The sequence below is a fragment of the Lepidochelys olivacea genome, assembly GCF_965140295.1.
Source record: "Lepidochelys olivacea isolate rLepOli2 genome assembly, chromosome: 14".
NCBI lineage: Eukaryota > Metazoa > Chordata > Testudines > Cheloniidae > Lepidochelys > Lepidochelys olivacea.
Window position 1 is genome coordinate 32,530,614 of NC_140424.1, and position 27,366 is coordinate 32,557,979.

Genomic DNA, 27,366 nt, shown 5'->3' on the forward strand with positions numbered 1-27,366 from the left:
CCTGGCACCTCTGCCGCGACGTGGTACAGCGTGTCGCCTCGGACAGACCCTCCCTCGCGAGGCTGGTGCTCTCGCCACCCCCGTCCGCCCCTGTAGTCATCCCCCCTCCTGGCGATGCGACACAGCGTGTCGCCTTGGAAAGGCCCTCTTCAGCACCAACAGAGGAGCTGCCGATCCTGCCACCCCCGTCCGCTCCTGCAGCCATCCCTCCCCCTGCTTCGCCCCCAGTGCCTCTATTACCACCGCCTCCCTGGCCTTCCCCACCGGAGCCGGTGTGTGATCACCCTCCCCCCATGGGGCCCCCCGGAGAGTCATCTGCATCTGCTCAGAAGCTTTCGCTGGTGCAACAAATGGTTCACGCAGCGAAAGCTCGATCAGATCTTACAGCAGAGGAGCTGGCTGATCTGGTCTCCGTTTGCCCGGTGACCTGGCAGAATGATGACCAGGGCAACCCCGTGGGCACCTGGACCACTCTGCCATACTCGGTGGTTAGAGAGGTAAAGAAAGCAATTCGTGAATTTGGCCTGACTAGCACCTTTGTGCGTGGTCTCATTGAAGGGATGGGTGCTGGGTACTCCCTAATCCCTGAGGATTGGAAAACGCTGCTGCGCATGATGTTGTCACCCAGTCAGTATGTTATTTGGCTTAGTGAGTATCGGCAGATGGCAGAACGCCAAGCCCAGGTATATAGAGAGCAAGGTATCATTTATGAGCATTTGGCAGGGGAGGGCCAGTTTGCTACTATTGGGATGCAGTCTCAACTCCCTCCGGCCTTCTTCCCCATTATCTCCACCTGTGCCCAGCATGCTTTCAAGAAGGTCCCGGATTCAGGCAAGCCTACCAAAAGCTTTGTCAGTATCCGTCAGGGTGCCTTAGAGTACTTTTTGGATTTTACCAACAGATTGCAGGAGGCTATCCTCCGACAGGTGGATAACACTGAGGCAGCTCACGAGCTCCTGTTAAAATTGGCAGTTGAAAATGCAAATGAGGATTGCCGCCGTGCTCTCCAGGCAGCACAAGTCTCTGGTGTTTTAGAGCTCTCAGACATGCTGCGGGCGTGCCAGAACATTGGCACACAAGCCCACAAGGCTGGAGTTCTGGCTGCCGCCCTCAGAAAAACTGGGAAGGAGGGGAAGCGCTGTTACCGCTGTGGAAAGGAGGGTCATTTTCAGCGGGAGTGCCGCTCATCTAAGGCACCAGCCCGACCCTCAAAGAAGTGCCCCAAGTGTGGGAAAGGTTATCACTGGGCTAATCAGTGTCGTAGCGGGTCGGGAAACCGCGCGACGGGTCCCCCCCGAACCCAGGGCCAAACGGGGGTGTTTCCTACTCAGGCAATCGCTCCTCTGCCTTGGAATCCGTAGACTCTATGAGGGCAGCGACTGCTGGAAGTGCAGGGCTTGATTTGATCATGCAGGAGGACACTGACTTTCGGCTGCCAGGGGAGGTCTGTGCCATACCTACACAGGTGACGGGACCTCTCCCTGCCGGCTTTGTGGGTCTTGTTCTCCCTCGCTCACATGCTGGGAAACAGGGCTTTTTTGTCATTCCAGGGGTCATTGATGCTGATTACACTGGCATTATTAAGGTTCAGGTGTGGACTCATCTTCCACAGTCGCTCCCGCGTGGACGGTCAATTGCACAATTGATTTTAGTCCCCTATCAGGTGCCAGCTGCCGAGGATCGAACTCGGGGTGGAGGAGGCTTTGGATCGACGTTGTCTCACTCGCCGTCTCACAGCGCGTCTTCTCCACTTGTTGCTCTGACAATGTCAGTCCGCCCCTCGAAACCTCAGTTAACACTTCTCTTAAATGATGTTCCTTTTACAGGGCTGGTGGACACTGGAGCTGACGTTACAGTGATTCGTGACCTGGAGTGGCCGGTTAGTTGGCCTACGGTTCCTTCTAAAGAGTTGTGGGGGATTGGGGGTAGCAAACCCGGGCGCCAAAGTTTGTCTTGGGTCACGGTCTCTAAACCAGGAGGCCGTGCCCTTGCTACAATCCGCCCTTTTGTGCTCCCTGTCCACCTCAATATTTGGGGCCGTGATTTACTTACAAAGTTAGACACCACCCTCGATATTAACATCTGATGGCCCAAAACCCTCCCTCACCCACCGTGCCCTCCGCCTTGCCCTTGGTATGGCAATCCTTAGAGCCCGTATGGATTGACCAGTGGCCCCTCCCTCTAGAAAAGTTAAAAGCACTTCATTCACTTGTGCAGCAGCATTTGCAAGCACAGCGATTGGAGAGCTCCACCAGTCCCTGGAACACCCCGGTGTTTGTTATTAAGAAAAAATCAGGTGCTTGGCGGCTGTTACATGATTTAAGAGAAATAAATAAACGCATCCAACCTATGGGCCCCTTGCAATTTGGCTTGCCAAATCCAAATTTAATTCCTCAAACCGATCAACTTTGTGTGTTAGATTTAAAAGATTGTTTTTTTACCATCCCCCTTTGCCCTCAAGATCGCGAAAAATTTGCATTTACGGTGCCACAATATAATAATCAGCAACCCTCTCAAAGGTATCAGTGGAAGGTCTTGCCCCAGGGAATGCAAAATAGTCCAACCTTGTGTCAGCTTTTTGTGGATCGGGCCCTTGCCCCTTTTCGTGCCCGGTACCCTTCGCTGAAGGTCTACCATTACATGGATGACATTTTGCTAAGCGGTCCCCGGGTCACGGCACAACAGCTTGAATTTTTATCTCAGATTCTCGGCCAAAATGGCCTGTTAGTGGCACCAGAAAAAATCCAACGCTCTTATCCCTACCACTACCTTGGGTATAAGGTTTTACAAACCTATGCTGCTCCGGTTCGTCCGGAATTAATTTTACCTCAACCCCTAACCCTTGTTAAATTACAACAGATTTTGGGTCATTTAAATTGGATTCGGCCCTATTTTCGTCTCCCCACTTCAATGCTGCAGCCGTTGTTTGAGCTCCTGCGTGGAGCCCAGGCACCGGGTGCGGTTATTGCCATCACTGAAAAGCATACTGCCTGCATTCGACAAATCAATGCAGCATTGAGTCAGCAGTTTGTGGACAGACTCCCGGAGGTCCGTCCCTTACAATTGGTTCTTCTTGCCACCCCTCATACGCCAACTGTGGCTCTGTTTGTACCCCGTACAGATACAGCCGTCTCTATTATAGAGTGGCTGTACCTTTCATCCACCCCTCCTCGAAATATTTATCCGTATTTAGATGCCCTATCTGATCTTGTTCGTAAAGCCCGCCACCGTGCAGTGCAACTCACTGGCACTGATTTAGTTGCCATTGTGCTCCCCTTGTCCCGTACTGAATTTGACTCTTTGTGCCACACCTCCTTGCCCTGGCAGGTTGCTCTTTGTGATTATGTGGGAGAGATTTCTTACAATCCTCCAAAAGATCCTCGATTGGTCATTACCCAAAAGGTGCCCCTAGTTGTTCATCGTCTTAGCCGCTCTCAACCCATTATTTCCGCTGTCACTCTTTTTACTGATGGCTCTCCCCACCGAGGTGTAGTCACTTATCAGTTGGGTGACCCCCCTCGTTGGCATTCTCGTTTTACACTGCCTCAGCGTTCTGCACAGCGTTCAGAATTGGCTGCTGTTATTTTGGCCTTTCAACTTTTTACTGATTGTCCCTTTAATTTAATTGTGGATACCCATTATGTTTATCAGGTAATTGATCATTTACCCCTTGCCCTCATTACCCCTCAGGTTGATGCAGATCTCCTTCGCCTGTTTTTGTCTTTACAGCGTCTTCTTGCCACTCGTCATTTCCCTTACTTTGTTGCTCATATTCGCAGTCATACCCCTCTGCCTGGGCCACTCACTGAGGGCAATGCACGCGCCGATCGCGCGTTGCGTGGTCAGGTAAATTCCCTTTTTTCTGACCCCATTGAAAGCCATGCCTTTTTTCATCAGTCTGCCTCTGTTTTGGCCCGGCAGTTCCACATTCCTGCTGATCATGCACGTTCCATTGTTCGTTCCTGCCCCCACTGTGCTGCTGCTGCTCCTACTTTTTCTTATGCCGTTAACCCCCGAGGTACCGCAGCAAATCAGCTGTGGCAAATGGATGTTACTCATGTACCACAATTCCGCCCCTATTCATTTTTACATGTTTCCGTTGATACTTATTCAGGCTTCCTTTGGGCAACCCCACAACGTGGGGAAGCCACTAACAAAGTTATTCACCATTTGCTGGCCTCCTTTTCTGTTATGGGTCGCCCTTGCCAAATTAAAACAGATAATGCCCCAGCCTACTGCTCTGCAGCCCTCTCCACCTTTTGTGCCCGCTGGGACGTCCGTCTTAAACACGGAATCCCTTATAATTCCACGGGCCAAGCCATTGTTGAACGTGCCAATCGCACACTCAAAACCTTGCTAGATAAACAATTAAAACAAGGGGAGCTGCATCTCCGAACCTTAGGAGACATTCAACAACAGATGTATATTCTCTTGTTTACTTTAAATAATTTAACACTGAATGCAGATCAGCAGACCCCTGCGGATCGGTATTTTCACAAATCTGAGGTACTGGAAAGACCGCGTGTCTTTTACCGTCAGCTGCCCGATCCACAGTGGCTGGGCCCAGCACCTCTAATCACTTGGGGTCGGGGATATGCTGCTGTGTCTCTCCCTGCAGGACCGTTGTGGGTTCCAGCCCGGTGCATGCGACCAGCACTTAAACAACATGGCATGGCACCAGGGGCTGTCGAATCCCATACCAGAGTTTCAGCTGACCTTGGAGGAGACCGCGTTGCCCCCCGAGTCGACAACGGTGGGACGGAAACGGAGGAGGCGTAACGTCCCAAGCCAGCCCGTGACAGGGGGAGCAGTAAAAGCATTGGTCGCCACGGCTCAACGAAAACTGGCAGCAGATCAGCAGCCAGAAACTCCTAAGACTTTGTTTGTGGCGATTCTCGCCCAAATCACTGCTAATTCTGTGATGATTGTGTGCCTTTTGTGCCTGCTATTTTCTGTAGGGGTTGGCTCGGAAGTGCCTCCCCCGTTATAAGCCCGAAGGAGAATAAGATACTGCTCTTTGCTTATGCTAATCTTTTCTCCCAGTATGTTAGCATGGCTAATTGGGGCCCGGCCAACTATACTTTGCCTCGCACGGCTATATCCCTTCACACACCGCACCCAGCCGGGGCTCACAATGTCACCTGTGCGCGTGTAGTTAACTGCACTAGTACAAAGGTGCCATTGGGCTGTCAAAAACTTCTCAATCCCTTTTAAATTGTTCCCATGCTGTTAATGTTTCATATAATTATGGCCATATCATCCTACCATCAGGATGGGTTTTTACTTGTGGTTCATGCACCTTTAATTATATTCCTGCAAATTTAAGTGATGGCACCCTTTGCTGTCTTAGTAGAATGATACTTATATTGCCTTTTGCTGGTTATAATTGTAGTAAAAGAAGTGTACCCCTTTTAGATGATTATATTGCAGATGTTAAGCTTTTGGTTATTTTGTGGGCTTATTTTTGTTGTTGCTGTGTACAATGTATTCCTTCCTTGTTAAGACTTTGTAAAATTTTGCCCTGGAAAGCTCCCCAGGTTATGTCCTTGTCTGTCTGGGAGTTAAATAGCATGACAAACAAATTGGCGGCTACCATGAGATGGCCAACTTCAATAAACAAAAAAGGGGAGATGAAGGGTTAATGTCTAGCTATTCCACCTGGAAGCAGGCGGGGCACACCCTGACTGTTTCCTAGGAGCAATGCACACATTGCTCTATCCAAGGACAAGGGCTAGATATGAACCCTGAGAACTTGATTGTTTGGACAGCAACTGTGGGAGGTTTTTTTAGCCTGGGCTCAAGGCCTGAGAACCAGGATTGTAGTAGATAGAGGATGGTAACTAAGCATATGAATCAACGTCATACATTCCTTTGTGTAGCAGTGTGTAATGCTTAGGGGGAGAAATATAATAAAAGGAGAAGGTGGAAGGCAGGGGGGGCAGAACAGCCCATCTCCGCTGACCAGCCTGCTTGCTTGCAAAAAGCTGTGTTCTGTCTCATCACTGAACCGCAACAACCAGCACATCCTGTCTGGCCTTGTAGCTCTCTCTCCTATTATCTTTAACTTGGCGTCAGCAAACCTTACACTATGGGGCATTGTCTGCATCTGCAACATTGTTTTAAGAGCAAAAGAGCTTACTCAAACCAGCCAGGCCTGAATTCTATTAAGGGGGGTTGAGAAGAAGCCCTTAGGCCTTTAGCAGGGAGACCTCTTCGACCCTTATGGCCTTCCATCTCCTCAACTTAACTAGTGGCCATGCCCTGGGGTCTCCAGCAGAGGTAAATGGAAAAGGGGATGTAACCAAAGGTAGATGGGGCCAGACTAACCTGAGCTCTTTCTTTGAGCTGAGAACTGGTTGTTTAGAGAAGGGAAATGCAGCAGATCTAATATACTTGGACTTCAGTAAAGCATTTGATACGGTATCACGTGGGAAATTCTTAGCTAAATTAGAGAAGACGGGGATCAGTACAAGAATTGTAAGGCGGGTAAGGAACCAATTAAAGGGGAGAAGTCTGGAAACTCAACTATGGGATCGGAGGGAGGTTCCTAATGGAGTTCTTCAAGGATCTGTTTTGGGATCCATCTTCATTAATCTCTTTATTAATGGTGTTAACCCAAAAAGTAGGAGAGTGATAACAAAACTTACTGATGATTAAAAAGCTGGGAAACATGGTCTGTCCAGAGGGGGTAGAATATTACACAGGAAGATCTGGATGACCTTGAAGACTGGAGTACCAGAAGAAGGATGACATTTAAAGGTACCAGGTGCAAAATCCTCCACTTAGGGTCTAATAAGAAGAATTTCTTCTTGATGCTGGGGCTCATCAGTTGGAGGCGACAGAGGAGGGGCGAGACCTTGATGTGTTGGTCGATTATACGGTGACTGAGCCACCCATGTGATGTGGCCATGAAAAAGGCAAATGTGATGCTAGGATACATCAGCTGAGGCACTTCCAGTCGAGACAGAGAAGTACGAAAGTACATGGCCCTGGAGAGCCCTCCTCTAGAATCCTGTGTATGATTCTGATCATTCGAGAAAGATGAATTCAGAGTGAAACAGGTACAGAGAAGAGTTCTCAGGATGATCAGGGAATGGAGGGCCTGTCTCACGAGAGAAGGCTGGGAGAGCTGGGCTGGTTTAGTCTAGCAAAACAAAGGCTGAGAGGGGATCTGATGGCTCTCCATAAATACATCGGGGTAAAGACCAGGGAGGGTGGAGAGCTGTTCTAGCTAAAGGACAATGTAGGCCCAAGAACAAAGGCGAATCAACTGGCCAAGAACAAGTTCAGGCTGGGAGATTAGAAAGTTTCTAACCATTTGAGGAGGGAGGTTCTGGAACAGCCTCCCAATAGGGGCAAACTTTATTAGTTGTAAGAGAGCATTGGACACATTTGAGTGTGACTGTATGAGAGGGTTGCTTGTGGGATGGGGGTGGACTGGGCAACCCTGAGGGTCTTGTCTGGTATATGTCTTATGGTCCCAAGTCTCTTGCTTCAGCTGGTCACATGCAGGGGTCAGGAAGAGATGTTCCTCGCCAGTGTATTCTGGGTTCGGCGGAGTGTGTGTAAGGCGGGTAAGAAACAGAAAGGAAGCCCTGCTGGAGCTGCGAATGGGTTTGGCTGGTGTGGGGTTGCAATTGGCGTGTTACTAATGAACGGTGAAGCCTTGAGTTATGGAGCTCACTCGAAGTGAGTGCCAAGGAAACCCGCACACCGCCCCGCTGTGTATCCTGTATCTGCCACAGAAGGAGTGAAGAGAATCAAGAGAGCTGTCTGGGGTGACCTAAGGCCAGAACCGCAGAGGGCTCTGGGGTGGCAAAGGAATATTGACAAAACTGGGCTAGCAGGGAGCTGCTGGTCGGGATGAGGGGCATGAGATCTTTGTCTACAGTGAAATGGTTGTCCAATTCGGTTCCTAGTTTGATGTTTTTGCCTTCATCCCTCCACCTGCATGAGCAGCACAAACCTCTGTGCACTTGGCCTCTAACCCAGCCGCAGGGCTCTGTGCTTGTAGATTTCAACCATGCTTCGTACTTTGCTGTGAATATCACATTGCAGCTGCCAATGGGAGATGCTGCCAGGGATTTCTATGGAGCAGCAGATAGCCCAAAAGCCAGGGCTCCGACGGAGCCCCAACACGACCCTGACAGCAGCGACATGGAGGAGATGGAGGTGGAGGAGATGGGAGAATGGGAGGGCGAGGAGATGGATGTGGATTAGAACATCTGGGATTTGAGAAGTGCTGGGTGTGCATATGGCACCATACAATGCACCCACATGAGAGGGGCTTCCTCACCTCTCACTGTTTACAGAGCTAGGCATCTCAGGGGTTCTCTTATATATATTTTATTATTCCTTTCTTCTTTGCACTTACACACTTTGAACAGATTTAGGAATGAATAAATGTTCCGTTTCCAGTGGTGCCAACAGCTCTGGGATTCGGACACGATACGGGAACAGTAGGGTAACGTGCATCAAATCTCTTCAATCCAGACAGCGTGATCAGCATGGGCAGCAGGTGTCATGGGGCTGTGGGCACTGAGGTTGCAGTGCCCCGGGGCTGGGGTCTCGCCCCCCGACCTCTGCCATCCAGTGCTGGGGCTGTGGGCTGTGGTGAGGGTGCTTTGGGCTCCTGCGGGGGAGAGGTAGGTAGAAGGGGAGGGAGGGGGGCAGAAGGGGAGTGGCGGGACCTCAGGCACAAGGGGAAGGGCCAAGGGCTACGCTTCCTGGGTGGCCAACTCACTGGCAGCCAGTGCTGATCGCAGAGTAGACAAATGATCGTCAGGCTTTGTGCTGACCAGGTCTAAGTCAGAGCAGCCTTGGGGCTGCTCTAATGTACATTCTGCTCCACATAGGCCCGGGTAAGCTGAGAATAGCTGTACTACAATGCCTTCTGGCCATGGGAAGCAGGGCAATTGAGGCCTTTCCACCAGCCAGGGAAGCCTCTATCTGCAGGTATCCTCTGAGGGTATTGACCCTGTGACATTGCACTTCATAAGCTTTATAAAAATGTTTAAGTGTGAATACGATGTAACTGGAATATGCTTTATGCAAAAGGTCTCTATAAGTTTTGTAATGAGACCTTACAAATCTACTGAGTGTGTTCATCCTATTTGGATGAATGTGTCATTCTTGTATCTGAAATTAGGAATATGAGATATCACTCTGAGGTCCTACTGTAGTTATGCAAAGTGTGGGCCATTAATGGTGGCTTAGAATCTTGATGGCTCCCATTAGCTAGGACAACTGACTGTAGATGGCTCTGTTCACCTGCAAGCCTTCACCGCATACGTGCGGGCCAGTCCTGAAAGAATGGAGGGGGGCTCACAGGACATGTGAACATGTCACATGATACTTGAATCCGTCTTTAACCTGGTGCTTTTCCATTTAGAAGGAGGAGTGGAAACCCAGAGAGACCGTGAGAGGATTCCCGCCTTGTGCCAAAGATATCAAAGGGAGTGGAACAGAACAAAGGGGGCTGCCAGTCATAAGAAATCCCCGAGTTACCACCTGAGCTGGAACAAGGCTGTACCAGGGGAAAGGATTGGGCCCAGACTGGAGGGAGTCCAGTCTGGGAAAGAAGCTTATTGGAACATCTCTCAGGGTGAGATTTATCAGTATTCCGTTTCTTAATGTATTAGGCTTAGACTTACGTGTTTTGTTTTATTTTTCCTGGTAACTTATTTGTTCTGTCTGTTATTACTTGAAACCATTTAAATCCTACGTTTTATATTTAATGAAATCACTTTTGTTTATTAATTAACCCAGAGTAAGTGATTAATACCTGGGGGAGCAAACAGCTGGGCATCTCTCCCTATCAGTGTTATAGAGGGTGGACAATTTGAGTTTACCCTGTATAAACTTTATACAGAGTAAAACGGATTTATTTGGGGTTTGGATCCCATTGGGAGCTAGTTGCTGGAGACAGGTGACCTGTTGAGCAGTTTTGGGTTAAAGTCTGCAGCGTTGGGGGTGTGGCCCAGACCTGGGTCTGTGTTTGCAGCTGGCAAGCATGTCTGGCTCAACAAGGCAGGGTTCTGGATTCCCAAGCTGGAAGGGAAAATGGGCTCAGAGGCAAATTCAGCACGTCAGGTGACAGGGCATTGCAGGTGTTCTCCTCACCCTGGTCGAATGCCTTGTGTGGGTTGTACCTGGGGGGTGCAGGGGTGGAATGAGCCGGGGACGTCTGCCCGTTTGAGTGATCCATAGCAGGCATACGAGGCACTTTTGGGGGAGCCTTGTCCAGGCCTGCCATGGGTCAGCTCTCTCAAACCACCACCCCTGGCAGCGCAAGCCTGACCTTCCAGCCCCCTGCAGGCCTCGCTCTCTGTGTACAGGTTAGCGATCGACACTCCCAAAACCTCTGAGCGTCCCTCGGGAGTGCTCAGCCCGTTCCCCGGAGCACATGCAGAACTGTGACTCTAATCCCACAGGCGCGGTCCACAGCAGTTTGTAAGATTCAATTCAGGCCAACCACTCTATTGAGAACACAGCAATTAGATATACAGAAAACAGGAATGAGTTTATTATCAAAGAACAGAGATGCAAGCGAGAGTGAATAAATACTGGTAACACCCATTGTTTCATGTTCTGTGTGTATATAAATCTCCCCATTGTATTTTCCACTGAATGCATCCGATGAAGTGAGCTGGAGCTCACGAAAGCTTATGCTCAAATAAATTGGTTAGTCTCTAAGGTGCCACAAGTCCTCCTTTTCTTTTTGCAAATACTGGAAAGTAATGGTAACATAGGATTTTGTTTTCTAACACTTTCTAGAGCCGGGGTTCTCACAAATTTTTGGCAGCCTCAGAATGAGGCTCTGACAATACTTAACTAACTGTAGGAAAAACAAACAAATAAATTACATGTGCATATTTACATAGGGATTTTTTGCAGACTCAATAATAAATATAAGGTACAGTTGTGTCTTATCTTTACTGGACCTAAACACAGAACAAACCAGTGCTTTGCACAGTCTTGTCTTTTTTGTTGTTCTTTTGCTTTTTTGGTCAAAGGTGGAGGGCTGTACAACAATTCTGAACTAAATTTAAAAATGCTTTACATAATAGAAAGGATAATGACTAATAACGAAAGAATGTATCTGCCAATATGTCCAAAGTTTCTTTCACACAAAAAAAACCATAGTCAACATAGCCCAGTAATAATAATGATAACAGTAACAACAAAATCTGAGCCGTTGCTGTTGTCTTTTCAGCTTGGTTTTTGCATCATTTAACAGCTTGCGCCTCTGAAGCTCACCGTAGTAATTTGGTTCAACTTCCCTTGCACAAGTGCTGAAGGGACGTTGCACGACATACATTTCAATTTGATGAATTTCTCTCTCACACTGCAACTTGTTCAGAAATGGAATCAGATGGCTTCGGAAACACAGGAAACTGCCTTTCCCCCTGGTGCTGAAGTGTTTCTTTTTCTTTCTATGTTTTGCTTTTCTTAGCAGAAGGTCCCAGAGGAGCCACCTGCTGTCACATTCAAGGTCATTTTCTGGCACTAGATTACCTGAAATACTTTCTGATACCCAGTCACATTTTAACTTTTTCACCTCCCTCCCCACCCCCATGAACAATCGCAACCTACCCAAACACCACGCAGTGAGATGGCCCATAGCCACTTACAGAGCTACAATAACATGAGATGTAAACACAGTGGTTAGAGGTCTATAAAATCATGAGTAGTGCAGAGAAAGTGACTAAGGAAAAGCTATTTACTTGTTCCCATAACACAAGAATTAGGGGCCACCAAATGAAATTAATGGGCACCAGGTTTAAAACAAATAAAAGGAAGTTCTTCCTCACACAGCGCACAGTCAACCTGTGGAACTCCTTGCCTGAGGAGGTTGTGAAGGCTAGGACTATAACAGGGTTTAAAAGAGAACTGGATAAATTCATGGAAGTTAAGTCCATGAATGGCTATTAGCTAGGATGGGTAAGGAATGGTGTCCCTAGCCTCTGTTTGTCAGAGGGTGGAGATGGATGGCGGGAGACAGATCACTTGATCATTGCCTGTTAGGTTCACTCCCTCTGGGGCACCTGGCGTTGGCCGCTGTTGGCAGACAGGATACTGGGCTGGATGGACCTTTGCTCTGACCCAGTATGGCCGTTCTTATGTTCTTAGCCAAAGAATACACTTTGTGACTTGAAAGAAAACCACACCTATGTAGCTCAGCTCTGCCGGCATGGTACTATTTAAAAGGGAGCACGCATGAGGATTTATGGCATTTAGAAGACACCTTTAATACTTAACATCTGAGCGATTGTTGGGGCACTTTGGAGGCTCTTGTGGCTGCAAAACAATCAGCTGCTGGCTGCATTTGAGAAATGCTGTTCTGGAGTCTAAATGAACAAGGCCTTCCCTTAGCCACATGCTGGGGAAATGAGGTAAGACTCCTTCTCATGAGATCACTCCCTCTCAGCTGCAGAGAAAAGCTTGACAACGTAACCCTGAGTTTAAAAGGTTCAAAAGCAGATGGCACATACGGAGTTTAAACGAGACACACTTATTGCTTGAGGGCCCCACTGCCTGATTTTGAGATCTTGGCTTGTTCAAGTAGGTGTGAGTTGTATAAGTGTCACTTCTAGGAGTCTCATTTTGAGCCCCTTTCGAGTGCGGTCTCTTTTCCCATCTGTCAAGGTTTCTTCCCCACTTTGAACTCTAAGGTACAAATGTGGGGACCTGCATGAAAACCTCCTAAGCTTACTTTACCAGCTTAGGTTAAAACTTCCCCAAGGTACAAACTATTTGACCCTTGGACTTCCACTGCCACCACCAAACGTTTAACCGGCTTTCTGGGAAAGTGTTGTTTGGAAACGTCTTTCCCCCCAAAATCCTCCCCAAAACCTTGCACCCCACTTCCTGGGGAACGTTTGGTAAAAATCCTCACCAATTTGCATAGGTGACCACAGACCCAAGCCCTTGGATCTTAGAACAATGACAAAAGCATTCAGTTCTTGAAAAGAAACATTTTAATAGAAGAAACAGTAAAAAGAAAAGGATCACCTCTGTAAGATCAGGACGGTAAATACCTTACAGGGTAATTAGATTCAAAACATAGAGAATCCCTCTAGGCAAAACCTTAGGTTACAAAAAGACACACGGACAGGAATATTCATTCTATTCAGCTCAACATATTTTATCAGCCATTTAAAGAAATCATAAGCTAACGCATATCTAGCTAGATTACTTACTAAGTTCTAAGACTCCATTCCTGTTCTGTCCCTGGCAAAAGCCTCACCCAGACAGACACAGACCCCTTTGATGTTCTCCCTCTTTCCAGCTTTTGAAAGTATCTTGTCTCCTCATTGGTCATTTTGGTCAGGTGCCAGCGAGGTTATCCTAGCTTCTTAACCCTTTACACGTGAAAGGATTTTTCCTCTGGCCAGGAGGGATTTTAAAGGTGTGTACCCTTCCCTTTATATTTATGACACCATCACATACACCTCAGGTTTGCTACAGATCCACCGTCTTACCATGTAGCACCGTGAGCTGCTGACCCCTTTCTCGTCGTTCAGATACGCGCAGTCACCTCCTCCTCTTAAGTGAAACCTGCCACACAGAAGCCAGGGAGCTGCAGTCAGGCAGAGGCTGGGCATTTCACACCAGTCCCAGCCAGGGGAGCCGTTCTCCACAGTGCAGGCCTGAGTGCGGAGCAGCTACTCTCCCAGCCCCTCAGGAGCAGAGCTCAGGACAGCAGGGGCTTTGCAGAACCGCTGACTGTTCCTGACCCTCTATGCTGAGCAGCCCACAGGGGTGCTGAAGAATGGACAGTCCCCAGCAGGACAGAGAGAATTTGTTAGACTGATTGTCAAAAGGGACCGACCCTCTAACAAGAGGGGCAGACCATCACCAGAACCAGACGACTGAGCAGGAAAAGCGGGGGACAGGAAGGATCTCGCCTCCTTGAAACACATGGAGCAGAACCAAGATGACACTGAAAGAAGAAATTGCATTCAGGGGTTTCCTTCTCCGTTGATCTATAACTCTTGAGCTTTCCATTGGGCATGGGGGAAAAAGAGAGTGTTGAAGAAGTTCCTTTGTGAAAGCATGTGTTCCTTGTTTGTAACCCTCACGTAAGTCTCCCAGAGTTCATCTGGTGTGGAGGGTGGAGCTCTAGGGACAACATGCCTCTCGGGAGATTTGGGAGGGTTCAGCACTGGTTTTGGATCCTACAGCAGCTGATCTGCAGGGTCCCACATCCTAACGAGCATACCAGACAGGGAGTCTGTACCCCAGGAGAATGCCACAGAGGCTCGAACTCAGGACAGTGTCTGGTAGCTCTTCAGACCCAGTGAGGCTGGAAGCAGGTGGGATCCAAAGGTTGGGTCCAATACAGCAGAATGGGGACTGTCCATTGGGGAGCCCTGACCCAGCGCCAAAAGAGCCTGATTTTTCAAAGTACTGAAGTAACCCAGACCAGAGAAGTGGGGGGGGGTCTCCATCCCCCTCTAATGGCTGGCCTGCAAAAGAGCTTTATCAACCGGGGAGGAGTTTCAGTTAAAGAAGTGGATTCTTTCGCTCCTATGGCAGAGGCTCATGCTTCTACTGCTGAAGTCCCAGGGTTCAAGCAGCGCTGGTTTTGTGATCACACTTGGAGCCCACTGAAACCCATCGCGGGGTGTTGGGCAGCCATCACTACTGTACCCCGTTCCAGTGGGAGCCCCAGGCGTCCAGCACCTGTGAACCGCAGGCTCCTTTAACATCGGTGCCTTGTTGCGGATTCAGAGGCCTCACCAGCCAAGTCACTCAAACCTGCCGGCTGCAATCCCCAGCGGGACCTGCACCTGCCATGCAGTGCTCGGCATGCTGCCCTCTCTAGCAGCCACTGTTAACCTGAGCTCCCTGCTGCCTCCTTTCCCCAGGGGGGGTCAGACACCCCAGGGACCTTGCTGAAGAGGGCTGGGGGAGAACAGCGAGTGTTCCAGCTGAAATCCCAGCGCGCTGCGAGGGCATCTCTGGCTATGGCGGGCTCTGTCTCCGGCCCAGCACCGTGCTGCGGGGAGGAGCCGAGAGTTCAGGGACACGCCGGCTCCCATCGGTCTCCGATACACGCAGGACGCGAACGGACCAGGGTCGTGTCTGGTGCTTTCACTAGCACTGAATGGTGGATCTACCTGAGCTCAAACCGCTCAGACACCAGAATCCCCAAGCCCAGGGAATTAGTCCAGAGGGGTGAGAGAGACTCACAGGTGGTTGAATTTGGTGCCATTGGCCCATTTCCAGGGCTGACCCTGCTCCCTCCAGAGGCCGATCCAGTGGTCATAGACACCCTTATGGCGCAGCAGGAACGCCTTAAAGAAAGCTGAGGGACAGCAGGTATCATCCCCACCTCCCATGCTCCCCCCCACCGCCCCTCCAGGGCTCTGTGCTGCAGAGAATCCCAGTCACATATTGAAGGGTGCTCAGTTTATTTTCAGGGGGGATTTTCCCCTCCCTCTTGCAAAGCACAAGATCTCCCGGGCAGTCTTAACCCTCCCACCGCATACAGCAGCCCTACCCCAGTGCTCCCAGTCACCCACACCCCAAGTCCCCCTGAGCTGGGGGCAGCTGTTGGGTCTGAGCTCTCTGCAGAGATGTCTCTTCTCACAGAGCAGCCACCGCTCACCCCAGCAAGGGAGGAGGAGGGAGGGAGGCAAGCTGAAGTGGGAGGGGTCAATGTGAAAGGATCCCCTCCTCCCCCGCCTCCTCAGCTGGCTGCTCCTTTCCCATCCCCACAACAGGAGCACTGACTGGGTTCTCAGTCCCACTCCAGCAGCCAGCAGGCCAGGAGATGCTTGAGCCAGCCCTGCCCTAGACAGAAGCTGTCTCCCTATTTGGGGAGGGGGGCAGCGGAGAATGGGCAATCCCTGTGATCACACACAGACAGTAGGGCCCTGGGCCCAGCCAGGGCTGGCGTTCAGCGGCTGGAAGTTCATTCACTCCGGCCTCCCAGCACGGGAGGGCTCACAGCTGCTCCTCACCCCACGGGGCAGAGCCCAGGTCCTGCTGCAGCAGCCATCCCTGTGCCCAGATTAGTGTCTGGCAACTCGAGAGTCTCTCACCGTTTCCTGCTCACTGTCGATCCCAGCCAGGGAGGCACCCAGGGCAGAGCAGAGGCTTCGGCTGTCGGTCCAGCTCCCTTCCGTCTCTGAAAAATAGTAGCATTTCCCTCGGTATCCCATCCAGCCGTCCGGGCACGAGGGGCTCGCAGGGGGGCACAGATCAGCTGATGAAAGCTGAGAGGTCAGCGCTGAGAATGAGACAGTCACATGGAGGGTAAGAATTGCAATGAGAATTGGGCATTTGACTGGTACAAAAATTGGTCAACTGACCAGTCAAATCTGTCAAAGAGTGGTCAGATATTTTAAAATACCAATTTATCAGAATTGGTTACCTCCCGCCAGGAAGAAAAAAGAGCAAGACGTCATTGTCTCCAGTAGGTTTAGCTTTCGATAGATATGGATCTACCTAATTTTTTAAAAAATGTACTTCACTGAGTTATTTTAGCTCAGAAAAAAAAGGCAAAACAATGAAACCAAGTTCTGGAAAACACCAGTGAGGCTCCAAGACGCAATCCGAAAGGCAGGCTGCCTCCTACCCCCCCAGGGCTCTCGCTGGAGCATTTGACTGCGGCCAAACAGGCAGTCAATTGACCGGCTTGCCAAGACCATTGGGACCCCCAGCTGGGGCTGGTCCACTGCAATCAGATGCAGGGGGACGGAGATGTTTGTCACTGTAAATTTGCCTGGCAAGAAGGATTCCAGGGACACTCCCAGCCTGGGAGGGACTGACACAGCTCAGAGCATTTCACCCCAGGCACAAGATCAACAGCTGGACGTTCAACCTAGCAACAAACAGCAGGTGAACAACTGAGAAGAATGTGGGAACTTTCACTCAGGGACATGAAAGCCACAAGGGGGCGCCAGAAACCACAGCCACGGGAAGTGACCTGTTGCACTGTGGGCCAGGAATGATGGAACTTAATTCACCTCCTACCTGCAGACTTTTCTCTCCCCAAACACAGCAGCAAGAAAGGCACTTTCTGGAAGCCCTCATGGCAGTGTAACCCTTTCAGAGCCATGAAAGAGCAGCAGTGGGGTCACCCATAAGTGACACCAAAGAGGATTTGAAAGGCCTGTCTAGTTGAGAGGAGTTGGACTCAAACCCCTCCAGATGTTTTCGAGCACGTCACTTTTGTTTGCACCACAGTAACTCGGTAGCTGGTTTTCAAGCCTTCCCATGTGGCTGGCGCTCAGCGAGGAACAGACACTCTAAGTTGGGAAGAGTTAGGAAACGTGGCAGCGGTGATCAGAAAGCGAGCATGTGTTCACCTCACTCACAAGGCATGTCTGACCCTGTAGATTTCACTGTCCAGTGCACGGTAGCCCACACCCCTGCCCTACTGAACTGAGCAGAGAAGTCAGTGACTAACAGTTGATGGCACAGGCTGTCTCCACCATCCATCTCCAGCTCAGATGCCACATGTTCTGCAGAGCTCCCTGCACCTGCAGGTGTGTAACCAACCCTAAGCTCACAGATTCCCACCTTACACAGCGAGAACCAATGCTGCCCATTGCAACAGCCTGCCATTACAGCAGGGAGCTGGGATTCAGGGCGCATCTGTATCCGAGCAATCTGCACCAGTATAATCACAGTGTTGCAGTGACATCCGGGCAAGCACCTCCTGGAGATGCGCTGGAGCAGTGCGGCTCGCTCTGGTAACTTCCTGCAGCAAACTGCACCAAGGCAAGCTCCTTTGTGCACCAGTGCAGTGCGTCTGCTTTAGCGGTTTGCACCAATTCAACTACACGGACGTCATGACATCGGCACAGAGGATTCCTAATGCAGACAGACCTGGATTCAATCCCCTCTGCCAGCTGCTAAACCCTCCTGGGGCCCAGTGATCAGATCCCAGGGCAATAGAGAAATCCCACCCCCGACATTCCCCAGCACGCCCTGCCCCAGACAACGGGGGGATACAACAGGGTTCATGTTCACCGCAAACAGACGCCCTCTGCATGAGCACACGCTGTCTGGGCAGCCCGGGGGAGTGAATGGTGCTAAGGGACCCTTCCTGGCCAAGCTTAGCGATTGGGGGGTTTCCACACTGCGCTGGTGGAGGGGTCTTGACTTAATTCTATGGCTCATTTCAATAACACGGCAGCACCTGCCGCCCGGCCACAGGCATGACCTGAAGATCCAGGAAGGCCAAGCTGGTAACCTCAGAGTAACACAGGGAAGGCAAAGGGCTCAGGGTTGCACTGCATCCTGTCCCACTGGGCACCCTGGTCAGGGACTGCTTCATGGCGCGTGGCAAAGGTGACTTGGGTCCAAAGTGCTCAGAGATGGGCTGGGGGGGCTAATGTCAGTCAGATCGTCCTGACACAGAGAGTGCCCAGGTGCAGGGGTCTGGGAGGAAGATCCCCCAGGAATCCTCTGCCCCAGGGGCAGAAGCCGGACAGGCCGGGAGGAGAGAGTGAGTGTGGTAGGTCACGGGAGAATGGGATGCGCGGAGATCGTAGATGGAGGGGAAGGGAGCCGGGCGGAAGCTGGGAACTCACCTGCCAGAGCAATGATGGCAGCAATCAACGCAGACCATACAACTATCACTGCAACCACAACTCTACAGGTTGGACTTTTCTTGCAGTTCCAAGGAGGGTCTGAAACAGAAAGACCCGTCAGGCAGGGCTGGGAGGACACGTCTCACTGACAGCACCGGGGCTGGAGCTGCCCTGGAACATGCACCGTTCTTGTCTAGTTTTTGTAAAGCTCTCCAACACCACTTTCTACAAACCATTACCCTCTGATCCCACTGAGGGTTTCCAAAAGTTAGTGCCTGTCTCACCCACCGCAACCTGCAAGGTCTCATGCCAGCAAAGGGAAGCTGCTCCCAGATCTGGAGCTGCATTCGCATGTCCTGAGGGCTGTCCTGCACCATGGTCACCACGGGCAGGTAGGTCATCAACCTCCATCTCTGTCCCAGCTGCAGGATGGCCTCTGGTTCCTGCTCCCTCAGGCACCTGGAGATACTGAAAAAGGGGTGGGGTTGGCAGAGCAGGAGAACACCCCATGAGGTTAAGAAATGGCAGTGAGAGCCTTTTCCCTCCCTGGGAGATTATGGTGTCCCTCTGTGGGGACTCCCTTCCTGGCAGATGCTAGTGAGCTATTGAAAGAGCTCAGCCTGTTTAGATTATAAAAAAGATTGGGTGGTGACATCATAGAAGTGTTGAAGTGACTTCATGGAGAGAAAATATTGGGTATTAAAGGGCTCATTAATCTATCAGAGAAAAGCATAACAAGACCCAGTGGCTGGAAACTCAAAAGAGACCAATTCGTATTAGAAAGAGGGCACACATATTCAACAGTGAGGACGAATCACCAAAGGAAGAAACTAGAAAGGGAAGTGGTGGGAATTCCCCACCTCTTGATGTCTTCTAATGAAGACTAGATGCCTTTCTGGAACGTGTGTAGTCAAAAATTAGCTCCTATGCTCTACAGAAAGCATGTGATATGCAGGGGGTCAGATGACACGCTCTAATGGTCTCTTCTGTCCATAAAGTCTGCTAATTGATGAAAAATGAGCGTAGCATGGGGAGAAGCCTCTGATGTTTTACTGTGTTCGGCTTGAGCCCACAATGAACGCTCATTGAGAGGGGTGATCTAGGGGAAGCAGCTCAAACATCCAATGTGGCTGGACAGGGGCAGGACATCAGCACTGCAGGGGAGGGGTGGGTGTGGCAGTGACATCACAAGGGCCTTTGGCAGGACCTCAGCCTATTGGACAAAGGTGGTAGGGAGGCGATGACCTCACAGAGAGATCTTGACATCAGCCAGGCAGGACAGGGGTGCAGGACAGGGGCCACCTCGGAGATCCCTGTGGCTTTGCTTCAGCACGTCTCCTTCTCGAGGTCTCTCCTAGAGGACTGAGAGAGCATTCACTTTCACATTCGTGAGCGCAAGGAGGACCCTCTTCGGAGTTTTCTCCTTTTCTTTTAGTGGTTTTGCTCGAAAACAGACGTCCCTGTATAGAAGGTAAGAGCCTCGGAGAGGTTTGGAACCTGTTCAGTCTGATCCATCAGGTGTTGGCTGATTTTTAGGAATGGAAAACACTAGATTGCGGGGGCAGCATTTTATTTCCGACCTAAGACTTTGTCCCTTAGAATTACTGGGGACATTGGGGTTTCTCCTTTTTGTTTTCCCTTTTCCTGTCTCTCCCTCCTTTCTCGTCTTCTCTTGCATCTTTGTCCTTTTCCCCTGCTTTCCTTTCACCACCAGGACCTGTCTGTGTGTGTGGAGTTGGGGACGGAGGGGGGGAGGGGGGGTTGCACTCCAACTCTCATTGCGGGAGGCCCTCCCAAAGACATATGGCTGGAATAATGCTCTAAGAGTGACTCCCTCCGGTGGTGACCCGGGACATCTGGTGAGAACTCTCAGCTTTCTGCTTCTCAGAGTCTCAATGCTGATTGGGGGAGTTTGGGGCTATTGTGAGGGAGGAGGCTCAGGTTCTTGTGACCCTCTTTTAAGACCAAGGAAATAGGGCGTAACCAAACATGTATTTGATTGCTCTTGCCGCTTTTCTCCATTCATTGTCTTGGAGTAATTCACGATTCTCTCTCTAATGGGCTAGTTCTTCTAAAATACTTACTAAAGAATTAGGTTTTAATAAAGCCAAATGCAACCCCATACCTCCAGTAACAAAGGAGTCAGGCGGCACCCTACAGAATTGGGGACAATCCGCTGGAAAGCAGTGACCCTGAAAAGGATTTTGGGGTCATAGTGGACAAGCTGTTCAACATGAGCTGTCAATGTGAAACTGTGTTAAAAAAGGTTAAAGCCATTCTTGGCTGGATAGAGTAGTGAGGATGGAAAGGGAAGTGAAAGAGCATTGGTGAGACTGATGTTGGAATGTTGAATCCAGTTCTTGTGTCCACATTTTGAATATTATGTTAAAACAATTGGAGAGGGTGCAGAAAAGATTCATAACTGAGTGATGGGGATGATGCCCTATAATGAGACATTGAAAAAGCTCAATCTGCTTAGTATATACAAGAGAAGAATGAGAAGTGAGTTGCTTGACTTCATGGAGAGAAAATATTGAGTATAAAAGGGCTCTTTTATGTCTCAGAGAAAGGCATGCCAAAACCCCATGGATGGAAGCAGAAATCAGAAAAAGGATAATGACAATAAGACCCAGATTTGTAAGAGGGTGGTGTTAGGGGGCTTATTCCTTCACCCACTTACTTCCCTGGTCCTTCTCACATGAACAGAGAGCAACAATACCCGAAGTCCAAAGGTGCAAACAATTCGATGTTTATTGGGGTGAACTTCCAGCAAGCATGATTCCAGTTTCCTTCCTTAGTATCCTCCTTCCCAGCTCTGACACCACAGAGCCTTACACCTATGTCCCTGTTCCAATTCCTGCCCTTAGCCAAGCATGATTCCAACTTCCTTACTCCCATTCCCTGTTCCCATTTCCCCCTTTAGCAAAACATGATTCCAATTTTCTTACCCCCATTCCCTGTTCCCATCTCCCCCTTTAGCAAAACATGATTCCAATTTTCTTACCCCCATTCCCTGTTCCCATCTCACACACCCACATGCCCACCCCCCATTGACTACAGATTATATAGTAAAACTTGAGTTCTGCTTAGCTATACCTTAACCAATCATTTTCCTGAAATTTAACTAACCAATCCTAACATATTGTAACATGATTATGTAACCAATTATATCCCACCACCTCAATTAGTTTACACCTAGCAAAATTAATTATACAGCAGACAGGAACAATCACAGAACCAGACAGATTATACAGACAAACAACAGCAAAGTGGGAACTATAATGACAAAAAAAATACAGAAGTGAGGATTTCACATCCCAGCTATTGATAAGTGAGTTCTTGCCAGACAGGATGCTATCAAACTAAGTTTCCTTTCACATTTTCTAGGCACTTCCCTTTCTCTGGAGGTGATAGGAATACAATCCTGTCCTGATAGTGCCTAACAGCCCAATAGCACCTTATTTCAATGTGACTAGTTTGGAATGTGAGGATGTGACCCTTCGCTTCCCAGCTTATGGCTGCCTCTGCTGCTTAGCCAAAGGCCTTAGCCTAAGAACAGGGCCTCAGACTGTCACAGTAAGAGAAGGCCCTTACACCAGCAGACAGTGATTTTGATTCTTTCTTTTATACCTCTATCACTAGCCAAGTGATAAGAATACACCTAAATTCTTAGAGTATAGGCCTTTACAGACAGGCCTGAATATCTATATCCTAACAGGTGGTTTGTCATTGGCACAAAGTACCAAGAGAAATGATGTCTTCTCCATCTCTTGATCTCTTCGAATAAAGACTAGATGCCTTTCTGGAAAATGTTTGAGTAAAAGAAAAGCCCAGCTCTTCTGACATACAGGAGGCCTTAGGATACGCAGGGGATCAGATTAAATGCTCGAATGGTTCCTTCTGGCCATAAAGTCAACTAACTTGTGAAAACCTAATTGCGGCCTGGGGAAGAACTTCTGTGTTCTACTATGTAGTCGGTGTCACCCCACAAGGAAGTGACATTGAGTGGGGTGATCCAGGGGAAGCGGCTGAAACATCCAATGTAGCTGGACAGGGGCAGGACATCAGCACTGCAAGGGAGTGGTGGGTGTGGCAGTGACATCACAAGAGCCTTTGGCAGGACCTCAGCCTATTGGACAAAGGTGGTGGGGAGGCGATGACCTCACAGAGAGAACTTGACATCAGCCAGGCAGGACAGGGGTGCAGGACAGGGGCCACCTCGGAGATCCCTGTGGCTTTGCTTCAGCACGTCTCCTTCTCGAGGTCTCTCCTGGAGGACTGAGAGAGCATTCACTTGCACGTACGTGAGCGCAAGGAGGACCCTCTTTGGAGTTTTCTCCTTTTCTTTTAGTGGATTTGCTCGAAAACAGACGTCCCTGTATAGAAGGTAAGAGCCTCGGAGAGGTTTGGAACCTGTTCAGTCTGATCCATCAGGTGCTGGCTGATTTTTAGGAAAGGAAAACATTAGATTGTGGGGGCAGTATTTTATTTCCGACCTAGGATTTTGTCCCTTAGAATTACTGGGGACATTGGGGTTTCTCCTTTTTGTTTTCCCTTTTCCTCTGTCCCTCCTACCTTTCTCTTCTTGCTTCCTTTGTCCTTTTCCTCTGCTCTCCTCCCACCACCAGGAGCTCTGTGTGTGGAGCGGGGTCCGGGGGGGTTGTGGGAGGCCCTCACAGAGAGGTGAGACTGGACTAGTGCTCCGAGAGTGATCCCCTCGGTGGTGACCGGGGCCATTCTTTGGGCTATTTAATGAGAACCCTTAGCCTCCCACCCCTCAAAGTCTCAACCTTGATTGGCTGAGGAGGGGGCTATTGACAGGGAGGAAACTCTGGTCTTTGTTGTTCTCTTTTATGACCAAGCAAATAAGTCACAATCAGTTATACGTTTGACCAATGTGGATGCTGCTCTCCATTCATTGTCTCGGAGCAGTTCATGATCCTCTCGAACATTCCAGTTCTTCTGAAATAATTGCTGAATAATTACTATGAACAATTGTTGGTCTGTAGCTCATTTGAGAGCAATTCTGCTACTGACTGGCTGCATCAGCTAAGACAAGTCCCTGCTCCTTTCTCAGCCTTCGTTTCTCCTTCTGTCAAGAATGAATAACAATCCTCTCCCACTTACCTCACCATGGGTGGATGCTGGGGATCCACTGAACAGTGTCACTCGGAGCAGTGCAGACTAGGGGGTGTCCTATCACACTGAGCCATATCAGATTATAACCTAATATTCAATTTGATTTGTATTTTATTGTTTTGAAATTGTGAAAAGCAGCAACTACTTAGCTCAGAGTGAAGCATCTCATCCAATTTTCTAGAGCATAGTGTCTCCCCTTTGTGTATGACGAGACAGTTGAATGCACTGTGACGGACAGGAGATGCTCTTGTTTTGCAAACAGATATTTTTGCAAAGAATTTTCATCCTACTTGTTATGATTTCAAGAAACAAAGTGGTTTCGTTTGAATGGATTTTCTGACAGAAAAAGGTTTCCATGAAAATGTTCACCCCTTATTTCCTGGGCCTTATCCCTGCCTCTGGGGGGTTGTTGTCTGTTAGTTAGAACAGGAATCAGGACAGTTGTCTTCTCTTTCTGGCTCCGTCACCGCTTCGCTGTGTGACACCTTGGGTAGGTCCAATGGGAACAGGGTCAATTCTCTAACTCCAGGCAGCAGGAAGCCTGGGTGAGATAAGGGATGTTAAGGCCATCTGCGAAGGAGAAAGGGATGTTTCCAGGTGTTGAATGTCAAGAACTCTAAACTTTGCTAAAATGGATAGTCTCGAGAAACAAGAACTAGTTGGGGCCAAACTTTAACCATTGTCTTCTATAAAGCCCATTCAGGAATGTGAGTCCCAGAGAGCCATAGAGAGGGGGAGCAACTTGCCCAAAGTCCCACAGATCAAGAGGCAGCAATGGAAGCAGGAGTGACACTCTCTCTCAAAGGCAGGGGGACCAGACATTAGGGCCTGGTTGCAATTGCCAGCTGTGGGAGGGAGTGTGCGGCAGTGGTGAGTGAAGGGGTCCATCCATGGCTCTGACACTTGGTGTGACCCTGTGGTCGCAGCTGAGGCCCGTTTGCCGTCAGTAGGGTTGGGGTCCCATGGCTACAGCCCAGTGGGTTTGGGAGGCTCCAGGAAGGTGAGTAAAGTGCTGGGATGTCAGGATCCCGGAGGCGCTGTCACCTCCACCCTAGGGCCGTGTTCTGCACCCCCTGCTGCTGGCTGAGTTTCTCCGTCCCTTGGCAATCAGACAGACTCTTGTTTTCACAGCCAGTCGATCGCCCTCGTGTCATCACCCTGCCTGCTGGCTGGGCAGGGTAACTCCTGAGGTCACCACCCTCTCCAGCCTGCCTTGGGCTTGGAGAGTGAGGAGGAGGGTGAGGGACGTCTGCTGACCCTGAACATCCGCCATCCATTGTACCATCACTGAGAGCACGTGAGTGGCATTCGGGTTCCTCGGTGTGTTCCCCTCTCTGTCTGGGGGAGAGACTATCTCCAAAGGGGGATTTCATTTGCAAACAGCCCCCAAGAGCCCCTCACTCTTAGGCCAGGCAGGGGCTTCTCCAGAGCCGTCTCCAGTGTGTTTGGAAAGGTTCCAGCAATGGGGCTTCCCAGCCCTTCCCCTCCCAGCCCTTCCCTCCCAACCCTTCCCCAGGCTGAGAGTCTCTGAGGTGAGCCAGACCCTGTGAGCTGCTGAGCCTGGAAATCAATGGGGAATGAGGAGGGCTCTGTGCTTCCTGTGCCGAGGGCCTTTGTGACTTTGATGTGAGGAATGATTTCCCAGGAGAAGTCCGGACTCCTGGCTTCTGTTCCTTCTCTAGCCTGGGTGGGAGAGTGGCCTGGGACGACAGGAGGGGACTGCTTCTCCAGAGTAACCGATGGTCTTTGGGACTGACCTCATTGCTGGAAAAGGATGAGACTTCCTGGCTATTGCAGCAGCAGGGATTACGAGGGGGAACGTTGGGAGCGGATCATGCAATGAACTCCTGCCCGTGTGTGTAGATGGCACTCCCTGCACTCCTGTGCGGGCAGAGGGGGCGGCTGTGGTTGGAGGAGGGAGGAGGAGGGACGGAAAAGGCCCAGGAGTGAAAGGCTGCCTTGAGCCCAGTCTCACCCCTGCTCCCCGCTCGGTTCCAGGATGGCCAGGCTCCTGCGGATGTTGCGGAGGAAGGCTCTGCAGGTGGCCCCAGAGCCTGAGGGAAGCAGCTGCCGTCTTCCCAAGGGGCAGAGCAACCCCTGCATCCCTGCTGGCGGGGAAGCAGCTCCCGTCCAGGCCAGACGGCGGAAGTGCCCGGCCTTCTGGAAAAGGACCCCGGCTCCCGGCGCAGGCGCCGAGCTGGGAGAGGCCCCGACCAGGCCCCAATGGAGCTGGCCCAGGCTGCGTTTTCGCAGACAGGAGCCAGCCCAGGAGGGGCGCCGGGCAGGGTGGCTCTGGGGCTTGTTGTGTGGGCAGCAGCGGCCCCAGGAGCCCAGACCTCGTTCCCATCAGGAGGCATCGCCCTGCCAGGTCTCTGAGGACCTTCCAGCCCCTGCAGGCCAGGAGGGGGAAGGTCCCTGTCCCAGCACCGGCAGCTCAGCCTGGGACAGCGGCAGCACCTGGGCATCTGGCAGCAGCCAGGCCAATGGAGGCCACTGCTTTGTTCCAGGTGAGGAGCCGGGCTGGGCTCCGGGAGGGCTGAGGACGGGATGTGAACACCCTGGGCCCAGATGCTCTCCCAGGGATACGGGGGGGGGGGTCCCAGGCCAGGTGTCTGGCCTGAGCCCCGCGAACCCCACGGACAGCAGCAGCCATCACACAGCTGCCCCTTCCGCACGGGGACCTGGGGGTGGGGGCATGAAGAGCTGCTGCCACTTTGGTCCTTGCTGCTCCAGGGCCGGGGGAATCGGCACCTCCCCTGGAGTCCTGGCCAGTGGAGGGGGGCTCTGCTCTGGGCTTCTGCAGCTGTTGGGGGCTGAAGGCATCCCTGAGAGGGAGGTTTGGGGCCCCATCTGCCCTGGGTGCCTGAGGTGGGAAGGGGGGTCTTGAATCCTGCTCTGCCCACCACGCCCCTCTTTCTTCCCTCCCTGGTGCAGGGACCCCCCTGGATTCGGAGCAGGAGGAAGGGGTGGACGTGGCCAAAGATGAAGCTGCTCTCAAGGTCATCCGAGAGCAGCTCCAGTGCAGAGATAAGGTACAAATGTTCCCCACTGGGCTGGAACCAAGATTGCCCTGTCCCTTCCCAGCATCCCCACCCCCTGCCGAGGGTCTTGTGCCTCCTGATCCACCACCCCCAATGGGACCCTTTTACATCCATGATGTGGGACCCCCAAGATGGGGGTGTCCCACAACAGCCAAAGTCATCTCCCCCCACAGGCACTGTCCCAGTTCCTGATCCTGCTTGTGTAGGAGTGGTGGGGGATTTGGACAATAGGTGGGTCCCCACAATCCCCCATTGAGGCCTGAGCCCTGGAGCTGGTGTGGGTGGGGCAGGAAGGTCCCTCATTAACAGGTTGTCTCTTGCTATACCCCACTCCCGGTGGGTACAGGATGAGGGGCAGCAGCTCCTGTTCCTTCAGGCCATCTACCCCGCATGTCTGGCTGCACGGGAGAGAGGGGAGGACACGCTGGAGCCGCGCTGCTGCAAGGCGGCTGTGGTGAAGAGGATCGTGGTGAGTGAGACACGCCATACGGCAGCTGGAGGGAGGGGGAGAATTGTGGGGCTGGGGGACAGCTGAGAGTGGGGGACAAGGAATCTCATGGTCCCAGCTCAGTCGTCGGGATGGGGCTGAATGGGGGCAGTTTTGACAGGGAGGAGGAGAGAAGGGGATTGGGAGT

General features: G+C 50.9%; 1 long non-coding RNA gene and 1 pseudogene across 3 annotated transcripts in view; one reads left to right on the plus strand and one right to left on the minus strand.

The window, feature by feature from the left end:
• Nucleotides 1-503: 503 nt before the first annotated feature.
• On the plus strand, nucleotides 504-5,983 carry LOC311530652. Of its 2 annotated transcripts, XR_014714029.1 has the most exons (3): nucleotides 504-3,651; nucleotides 3,730-3,846; nucleotides 4,619-5,983. It is a non-coding gene; the product is annotated as an uncharacterized lncRNA (long non-coding RNA). The 2 variants fall into 2 exon arrangements; XR_014714028.1 differs by having other exon boundaries at nucleotides 504-3,846.
• Nucleotides 5,984-11,921: 5,938 nt separating this feature from the next.
• The window catches only part of LOC311530636 (C-type lectin domain family 2 member D-like), a 46,297-nt pseudogene continuing 30,852 nt past the window's right edge, over nucleotides 11,922-27,366 (minus strand). Inside the window, exons 2-6 of the transcript in view lie at nucleotides 18,552-18,650; nucleotides 16,053-16,240; nucleotides 15,199-15,302; nucleotides 13,446-13,560; nucleotides 11,922-12,640 (exon numbers count right to left, since the gene is read on the minus strand). The product of the transcript in view is annotated as a C-type lectin domain family 2 member D-like (transcript). The remainder of the gene's footprint in view (nucleotides 12,641-13,445; nucleotides 13,561-15,198; nucleotides 15,303-16,052; nucleotides 16,241-18,551; nucleotides 18,651-27,366) is intronic.